The following is a 9950-nucleotide window of genomic DNA, read 5'->3' on the forward strand; positions in this document are numbered from 1 at the left end:
AAGACTCAGGATAGAGGTTGTGCACACAGACAGGAACGATGAGCCATGCCCTTTTTGCCTGAACACAAGTCAGAAAGTGGAACAACTCTTTTTTTTTTTTCTCAAGAAAGGTGCACTTTTTTTTTTTTAAATAAAGATTTTATTTAAATCCTGTTGGTCACTTGGGGGATCAATCTTTTGTCTTTATTCATGAGAGATACACAGAGAGAGACAGAGACATAGGCAGAGGGAAAAGCTCCCTGCAGGGAGCCTGATGTCGAACTTGATCCCAGAACCCTGGGATCAGGACCTGAGCTAAAGGCAGACACTCAACCACTGAACCACCCGGGTGCCCCCAAAGATGCATTTTTTTTTTTTATTAATACTGTCTGTACTAAAGGGGACTCCTCACTGGGACTGGAATAAAATGATCAAATTAGCCGTGCAAATAGTGCTACTTTGGGAGTGCCTTATCTTTTTTTTTTTTTTTTTTTAAAGATTTTATTTATTTATTCATGAGAGAGAGAGAAAGAGAGAGAGACAGGCAGAGGGAGAAGCAGGCTCTGTGCAGGGAGCCCGACGTGGGACTCAATCGGGGTCTCCAGGATCACACCCCGGGCTGAAGGCAGCGCTAAACCACTGGGCCACTGGGGCTGCCCAGGAGTGCCTTATCTTAATCTGAGGACACGGATTCAGCAGATACTCTGGCCCGGCTATTAGGAGGCACCATGCAAGCCGTTGGAATCACAGCTCCTGGATTCCAGGCCAGGGGAGAGAGGCAGACAAATAAATGAGTGTTTTACCCCCCAGAGTGGAAGCTGAAATTGCTATAGGAGCATAAGCACAGGGCACTGGGCATGCCCTTGGGATGGATACTTAGCACGGTCAGGAGAGGTTCTCCGGAGCCTGGGCTGAATGAAGACCAGGTGATGCATTGATGTTCGTGGGAGAGAAGAGGAGGTGGGAAGTCATAAGGCATAGGACCAGGAGGTGAAAGAGAGGGTGGTGTGTTTGGAACAGAAACAATGGGCTCAGGTGAGATAGGGTGGTGATGACAAGGTGTAGGAGAAAGTGAAAGAGATTGGTGGGGTCCAGACTATGGAAGGCTTTTCCACCAAGTTAAGGGATTTGGACTGTCTCCAGAGGTTTTTAGGGCAGTCAGCCTCTGAGATTGAGTGAAATATAGTGTGGTGACAGTGGAAATCAGATTCTGGACCTCTGTCTCCAGGGTTTGTTGTTTTAATACCCTTTCCGAACGAATTCTGTAAAGTCTGTAATTTTTGTGATGTTTAGCCACTGAACCCTCTGCTCAGTTGGCTCAGGGGTCAGTTAATGGATGCACAGAGATTTCCTTAAATTCCTGTGACCCACAAATCTCCTAGTCCTTGCCAAGAGGCTCTGTGCACTCGGTGGGGCCCATCCTCAATACTCAGCTGGAGAGCTGCCACCTGTGCCTTAGCTTTCACTCGGTTGCGCAGAGCCTCTAGGTCGGCCAGGGGTGAGAGCCTAGGGCCTCCTCAGGTCTTTTCTGAACAGACACATGCACGTGGCCATCCAGACTCCCAGGAGTATGCCAAAACTTTTAAAGCCCCGATGGAGATTCATTCCTCAGCTTTTCCTTTTAAACTTGCTGGTTAGCTTCTTGTTTGCCCCAACTGTTATTCGCTGCCTCAAGCAGCCACAGAGCACCCGCCACAAAGTGAAACAATTGCCTCTAATTTGGGGGTGGGGGTGGTATAAATACCCTGGAGAAAAGGCTTTGTGCGTGGAGTGAGCTCAAGTCAATTCAAATAAAGGTGATCTTGTCAGTGGGGTCTTCCAGGGAACTAGCAGGGTGGCCAGATAATGCAGTTCCCCGGGAATGAGGCTTGAAGGAGCTCCCACCCTATTTTCATCTGTCTGGTGGCTGCCAGGCGACTGGCTTTACTATGTTTGGTTTTCAAGGCAACCATGGAGCTGGAGACGGGCAGATTGGAACAGGGCAAGTTAAAATACCAGAAACCTCACTGTTCTTACCAAGAGTTAGTCACTTAGACCGAATAAAAGCTTTGCAGATTACTGCAGGCCTTTGGTTAATTCCAGAGCTCTGACAAAGTTGGGTTTGACAATTTATTGTCAGTTTTGTTATTTTTTTGGAGGAGGAGATTTTTGGAAGTCCTTATTACCAATCAGATTTCTGTTTTGGGAGATGACTCTGGCCCTAGTGCGTAGAAGTCACTGGGGTTTGGGGAAGATGGTCAGGGGAGAGGAGATGGGAGTTTCATGATCAATGAGCCACATGATAGTAGTAGCAGTGGGGGAAACACCCAGAACAGCTCTTATGTTTTGAAGGGGCATGGTTTGCCAGGTTCTGTGCTCCATACTTTACGTGGAGGATGTACGTTTTGTACATCACCATATCTATTTTAAAGATGATAAAACTACATTTAGAGAAGCTCAATACCTTGTCTGAGGTCACATGGCTAAAAGGGGTGGGGTAGAGCAGTTTTTGAATCTTCATTCATTTGTCTTTAAAATGGATGCTTTCATACTCCTCATTACTACCCATATTTCTAGAAGTAGGTTCAATAACTAGTTAAAAAAAAAATTCTTCACCTAACAAATATTTATTGATGACCGGCTATGTGCCAGGTACTGTTTTAGGGGTTAAGAATATAGTAGTGAAAGTGAATAAGAGAGAGAAAAAAAATCCCTGTTCTCATGGAGTTTACATTCTAGTTGGTGGAAACATTCAACAAATAAGATACACAAGCAAACTATATCTTATATTGGATGGTGATAAACGTTGAAATAAGGCAGAGGAAGGAGAGAGAGAGAAGTGGTCTTCTAGAAAGTAATATTTAAGTAAGGATCTAAGGCTGAGAGAAGCACGTGTGTATCTTTTTTTTTTTCTAAGATTTATTTATTTATTTGAGAGAGAGAACTGGGGAGGTAGTGTGGGGGAGAGGCAGAGGGAGAGGGAGGGAGAGTCCCAACCAGATCCCGCACTGAGCATGGAGCTCTCAGTCTCACGACCCTGAGATCACGACCTGAGCCAGAACCAAGAGTTGGGCACTCAATTGACTGCTCCAACCCAAGGACCCCAGCATGCACCTATCTTAGTGAAGAGCATCTGGACAGAAGGGATAGCAGATGCAAAGGCCCTGAGGCAGGAAGGTGTCTGGCTTGCGCAAGGAACAGCAAGGGGCCAGGGTTGTAGGTGGAGCTAAGTGAATGAGGGCAGGGAGTACACAGAGACAAGGCATCTCTCACAGGCCCCTGGAAGGAGTCTGACTCTGAGGAGTGACATCCCTGAAAGGATTCCTCTGGCTTGTGTGTTGAGAATAGAGAGACAAGACCCCAGGAGGCCAGGGAGCAAGCTTTGCAGGAATCTAGGAGAGAGGATGTGGTGGCCTGGAGTGAGGAAACAGCATTGGAGGAGGTGAGGAGTGGTCAGCTTCTTTTGAAGGTGGAGCTTACAGGATTTGCTGTGGTCTGGCGGTGGGGAGGGAGGAAAGAAATTTGTCAAGGAGGACTCCGTGTTTGGGAGCTGTAGCCACTGGGAGGATGGCATCTCCCTTACTGAGATGGGGAAGAGTGGGAGGAAGAGGTTTGGGGGATTCGAGCAGGTGCTGTGTCTGCAAGTGCTTATTTGAGTCACCTATATCCTTGTGGACCTTCTGGTAGGCCATTTTGTGAAGCAGTCTGTTGTTCAGGGAGGGCATCAGGCCTGGGTGAGCAAGGCAGTATAGAGAAGAGAACCACAAAATGACCATTAATAGCCTAATGGTGAAAGGGGGGTGGCTAGAGGTTGGACCCACTCAGAAACACAGCCCTTTATATCTCTCCAACCTCATCTCCTACCTTGTCTGCCTAAGCAGAAGCCTCCCCCATCGGCAGTGCTCACACTGATGACCTTGATTTATAAAAGGAAATAAATTAATGAAGCAGTAAGCCTGGGATGCTGCTCAGTGCCCACTGTGTGACAGCTCTGTGCTCTGGATGTGCTCACTGAAGTTCAGGATACACCGAGAAGGCAGGGAAGTCTGACATTAATTTCAAAAAGATTTCTACACACACACATAAAAACAAGAAACAACAAACTCTGTGAAACTTGACATAAATAAATGTGTGAAATTTCAATAGGCAAGCCTCAGTTTTTGGTAAAATGAATTCAAGTGGAGCAGCCCTTGCTCACGGACGTAGGACAAATGAGACTTCACTGCATGCTAGGACAAGATGGGGAGAAGCAGAAAGTGCAGGAGGAACCAGGACAGACTCCTTCAAGTCCTTCCCATCCAAGGTCAATGGCCATCTGTCACTCAGCGCTCTCCCCAGGCAGGAAATGCACATGGTTTGCTAGAGACAGTTCATGTTCCACACTTGGGTTAATCTTCCCTTTCTAGGGAGCTTGTCTGTCTGCCGAGGAAAACACACTGCAGGTCAGCATTTCCAGTGTAAATGAAAGCTCTTGGTCCCTGTTGGCTTCGGCCTTCCCGCCTTCCCGGGGACTGGCCCACTGTTCTTGCACACAGGAGCCACCTTCCCATCCGGTTGCCCCACACGCTTGGCTCACCCAACCCGCTCTTCTGTGTAGCGTCTTGTTGCTGCAATCTGTGGTTACAATTTTTAAAGACTTAATAAACAGATGTGTTTTTCTATCCCCAAGGAAGGAAATGAAGATTGTCACTTGGCGTTGTTTCCTGCCATCGTGTTTTTGTTGCTGTTGTAGAAATGGAGCAGAAAATTGCCACTGCTCCTTTATTGCTCAACTGCCCGCGCCACTTCCAGTCCTTGGGAAGAAAATCAATTGTTTCTGCAAATTTTATTCAGACATTTGGGTTATTATTTGCTGAAATCATCCCCGTTCTTTCCTCTGAAAAAAAAAAGAAGTTCTGTGATGGGAAAAAAAAAAGAAAAACACCCACTTGTCCCATCTCAGAGAAAAATCAGCAGCTATGGTAGCCTTCCATCATTCCTCTGCAGCTCACTTTGTCACGGGGGGTGGGTGGGTGGGGGCGGAGGTGGGGGGGCAGATACAGAGATGATATGTTCACACTGATATGTTGGGCAACTTATTTTTTAAAACAGGCATGTTTTATTTTATTTTATTTTATTTTATTTTATTTTTTAAAAGATAGATTTATTTGTTTATCTATCTATCTATCTATCTATCTATCTATCTATCTATCTATCTATTTATTTATTTAATACAGAGAGAGGCAGAGACATAGGCAGAGGGAGAAGCAGGCTCCCTGCGGGGAGCCCAATGAGGACTCATCCAGGGATCATGACCTGGGCCAAAGGCAGATGCTCAATCATTGAGCCACCCAGGTGTCTCTCTCAGGCTACTTTGAGTTTCTTTCTGAAGTGATTTCTTGACTCTTCTAGAGCTTTAAGTACCAAATGTAATCTTATACCAATCATTGTGAGGAAGCTTGTAAAGCCCCATTTTGTTGAAGAGGCCACTGAGGCCAACAGATTTAAATATCTGGCCTCAGGTCACACTCACACCCAGCCAGTGTGCAGTCTTCACAGGGGTGTCCGCTGCCCCTCCCAGGAAGAATTTCATATTCTCTGAGTTTGTGCATTTTGTACAGAAATCACCATTTGATGGGGCACGTGGATGGCTTAGTGGTTGAGTGTCTGTCTGCCTGCAGCTCAGGGCATGATCCTGGGGTCCTGGGATCTAGACTCACATCAGGCTCCCCAAAGGGAACCTCTTTCTCCCTCTGCTTATGACTCTGCCTGTTTCTCTGTATCTCTCATGAATAAATTTATAAAATATTAAAAAATAAAAGAAATCACCTTTCGAATCAAAATATCTCATGCTTCATTTTTGCCAAATATTTTAATGAGCGTTGTGTCAACCACAGATGAATACTGTATGGATGCATGTGGCCAATGACACTTTGAGAAGCAGGTTTATGCAGCAGGGCCAGGCTCACAGCTTCTTCTAAATGGTTTATTTTTGAAACCTGTGACCTTGACTTGGAGCAGAAATTTTGTCCCACTTGCAAGTTTTTTTTTTTTTTTAAAGATTTTATGTATTCATTCATGAGAGACACAGAGAGAGGCAGACACAGGCAGGGGGAGAAGCAGTCTCCATGTAGGGAACCCAATGTGGGACTGGATCCCAGGACCCTGGGATCACGACTGAAGCCAAAGGCAGAGCTCAACCACTAAGCCACCCAGGTGCCCCTCACTTGCAAGTTTTTGATGGTGTGACAACCAAGCAATTCTCAAATTCGGGCTACAGTAGCAGCATAAATTAACTCCAGCTGATGTCTCAGGTAAAAGAAAGACATTCCACACTGGCAACTGACAATTTCAATTAAATCTTGGTGGTTCTCAGGCTAGTAATGGACACTTTTCTAGGAGAGACGGAGTTGGTTGAATTTTTTTTTTTTTTTTTTTTACATTCTGCTTTTAAGTGATCCCCACACTTGATGCAGGGCTCAAGCTCACAACCCTGAGATCAAGAGTCACACACTCTACTGACTGAGTCAGCCTGTTGCCCCTGGGTGGAAAGGTTTAAAGTCACTGGCAGACACTGGAGACACTTGCTAAGGTTATAGATTGAGTGATTAGGGATGGATTTTTGACACAGTTCTTTTTTTTTTTTAAAGATTTTATGTATTTATTCATGAGAGACAGAGAGAAAGAGAGAGAGAGAGGGGCAGAGACACAGGCAGAGGGAGAAGCGGGCTCCATGCAGGGAGCCTGATGTGGGACTCGATCCCGGGTCTCCAGGATCACACCCTGGACTGAAGGCGGCGCTAAACCGCTAAGCCACCCGGGCTGCCCTTGACACAGTTCTTGACTTCATTGCTAGCTTATTTAGTGGGATTGGACAAATCACTGCCCCAGCCTTGCTCCCGGTAGGGGCTTCCCCAGAGCCAGGTGTATGAGAGGACAGGGACAAGCAGAAGGCTGGACAGGGGTCGTTTGGGATCAGGGTGGGGAGATGAATTTTCTGATACAGTCTTTGCTGCTTGCCAAGGACTCCACCGTGAGTTAGACTAGAAATAGTGAGGCTAGGAGTCTGAGAACCCACAGGATCATGAGGAGGGAAGGGTTTTATTCAAAGCGGAGAGATTTCAGTATGAGGGGGCCATCGTATGAATGTAGGGCTACTGCAATAAAGTTCCACAGGTTGGGAGGCTTACACAGCAGAAATTTATTTACTCACAGTTCTGGAGGCTGCAAAGTCCAAAATCAGGATGTTGGCAGGGTTGAGTTCCTCAGTGGCCTCTCTCTGTGTCCTCATACTGTCATCCCTCTGCGTCATTTCCTCTTCTTACAGGGACACCGGTTATACTGGATTAGAATCTATCCATATGACTTTATTTTATCCTAACTGCCTCTTTCAGGCCCTATCTCCAAATACAGTTACATTCTGTGGTACTGGGGGTTAGGACTTCAATACAGGACACACTTCACCCCAATAATGATATTCCAAGGGTCTCCAGACCACTGTAATTTCACATGTGCCTCACCAGAAAAAAACATTTGAGCATGAATACCAAATAAATCTACTTGATTATTTATAAATCATATTCTGCTGGACTAATAGATTTGCACCTGATAAAGCTTACCCATATGTAGAAATTTGAAAGGATAAACAAGATATAAATAGAAGTTCTATTTTTTGTGTCATTACCCAATGGGTCGTTTGGGCATGCACTGGGGTGCAGGCACCCTGCTTTTGGGGGAACATGGCCTTTGTGGTTACCCTGTCTCTCTGATTCTTATTTTTCCAGGGCTTCCTCAGGGAACCTGTCTGCACTCCAGATTGACACATTCATTCCTTAGATATGAATACCTTCTCTCGGACTATAATCAAGTTTCCCTGCCTCAGGAGCCCTTCTCTCTCTTTAAGGAGACTTTCCCTATATCCTGGCCCATCCTGTGTAGGTTTATAGCTTACCTCAGCAATCAGATTTCCCTAGCTCTAGGTTCTGGAGGGCACATGTCAGTGTCCTATCAAGCCCACCACTTGCATTTTCCATTTGCCACCTCACAATTTTCTCTTTGATCTACGTTTCATTCTTCTTATACTTAACTTCCACTTCCTCCCCTGAACCGTAAAGCCCAAGACAAAATAGATGAGTCTAAAATCTGTTGTCCGGGTACCAGGCATGGTGCTTGGGACCACAGGGGCTTCATGGACTGTGGATATTATAACTTTCCCCATCACCACGTGGTGAAATAGAAAATTCACGACTCATTATTGCTCCAGAGTTTAAAAATTCAAGTCTTGCAATTAAGCATAAAGGTGGATATCATTCTAAGATAATTTAAAAATTAATAGTCATCCTTCTAGATAGTTCTTGGGGAGTAAAAACATGTAAAAGCTGTTACGTCTGCCTTTATTAGTGTCCCCAGTGAACTGCCATTGAAAGAAGAGCAAAGGCAAGACTGGGGAGTTCTGGGAGAAGTTTGCATGTTGAAGAAGTCAAAAGACTATAGGAATGAGGAAGCCTCCATAGGGCTGTATAGCCACACAGTACTGTTATTGTGTCATTACCCAATGGGTCGTTTGGGCATGCACTGGGGTGTAGCACACAGTGTGCTCCCAGGGGGAGACTGGGGCTATGTCCAAAGCATCCCATCAAAACCTGGTGACCTTATTTTCTAGCATCTTTCCTGGACTTTCCTACCTCTATTGAATAGTGTCTCTGCCGTTCTCTTCTGGTAGAGCTCTCTTCTCATTAAGGTGGGCTGGCAGGGCAGGGGCGGAAATCAGTGATCATGGGCCAACATCTCTCTCTGGTGGTCGGTGTATATTGACACAGGTCTCTTGAGGACTGTGTCCAACACAAATGTGGAAGAGGTATGAGAGGGCAGGATAGCCTGTGGGGCTTTCTCAGATCATGTCATGCAAGAGCTGTCTCTCGTGGCTCATATTGAGGCATGTTGGGTTTTGTCTGGTTTTAGCCCTGACAACAGTGGGAGATCAATTATAGGATATGAGCTTCTCAACAGCCCTTATCTTGGGCTATGATATAAAGACCACCAACGCACCTAAGGACAAACTCTTTTTGTTGCTTAATTAGAATAGAGAAGGAATGAGTTCTTTTTAAAAGAAGAGTATCTCTCCCTGGGCTGACCTTCCTTTCCTGTTTAATTAGGGACTTGGGATTGTAGGTATTCTTGAATATGATCTCAGTAAATCTTGCTCACTGACCAAAGCCTCCTCCTTTAGGTTTCTTTGCCAGTGGACTTCAGCTTCTAGGGCAGTCACCAGCGGGGCTTTGGCATGGTAGGGGCTCCCAGTAAGCCTCATTAAAACTGCACACCTCATCTCTGGAGAGGGCCCTAGGCATTTTGACATCCTGTGTGAAGCCTGCCCTCTGGTCTTTGTGAGTCAAGGGAAAATAGCCTCTCTTCTGAGCTCCTTTCAGACTCTTAAAAACCTAATCACATTTTTAACCCATCAGGAGTGCTGAGCAAGTGCCTCTGTTCATGCCACATTGCAGTTTCAGTGATGGGACAAGTGGAAGGTGCTGACTCTGTAATGCTGAGAAATCATGGGCTACCTGCATTCTGAGCACTCGACACTCACCAGCATTATTTCACTCTTCACAGGTGTGAGAATGGTATCACTATCTCCATTCTGCAGATCGAAAAGCTGAGGATCAGAGAGACTGAGTTACATAGTTTTTGGTCAAAGAGCCAGGACCTGAACCCAGGCTTGGCTCTGCAGCTCATGCTCTTTCCCTGACCTTTGAACTCAGGAGGATGTATGACCTTTGTGTGCTGACAGGGAGTGGGGGACCAGTCATGCCAGTCATTGTGTGGTCATTGCTGATTGATCCCGAATTGACAATTTCTTGGCTAAACAGAAAACTCTAGTTTTTTTTTATACATATCTCTGCCTGAGAGCCTTTGTTTTGTTCTTTTCCTCAATTATGATAAAACCTCCATCCATCTATTCCTGAGTCAGTAAAGCCAGTCAGGTGTGTCTTAGGGTGTGACAGATGTGGCCA

General features: G+C 45.7%; 1 long non-coding RNA gene across 1 annotated transcript; it reads right to left on the reverse strand.

The window, feature by feature from the left end:
* Positions 1-3870: 3870 nt before the first annotated feature.
* On the reverse strand, positions 3871-9673 carry LOC140615755 (uncharacterized). Its single transcript, XR_012016242.1, has 3 exons — positions 9527-9673; positions 7151-7257; positions 3871-4834 (listed from the first exon to the last, which is right to left on the reverse strand). It is a non-coding gene; the product is annotated as an uncharacterized lncRNA (long non-coding RNA).
* Positions 9674-9950: the final 277 nt, after the last annotated feature.

This window comes from Canis lupus, chromosome 24, assembly GCF_048164855.1.
Source record: "Canis lupus baileyi chromosome 24, mCanLup2.hap1, whole genome shotgun sequence".
Taxonomy (NCBI): Eukaryota; Metazoa; Chordata; class Mammalia; order Carnivora; family Canidae; genus Canis; species Canis lupus.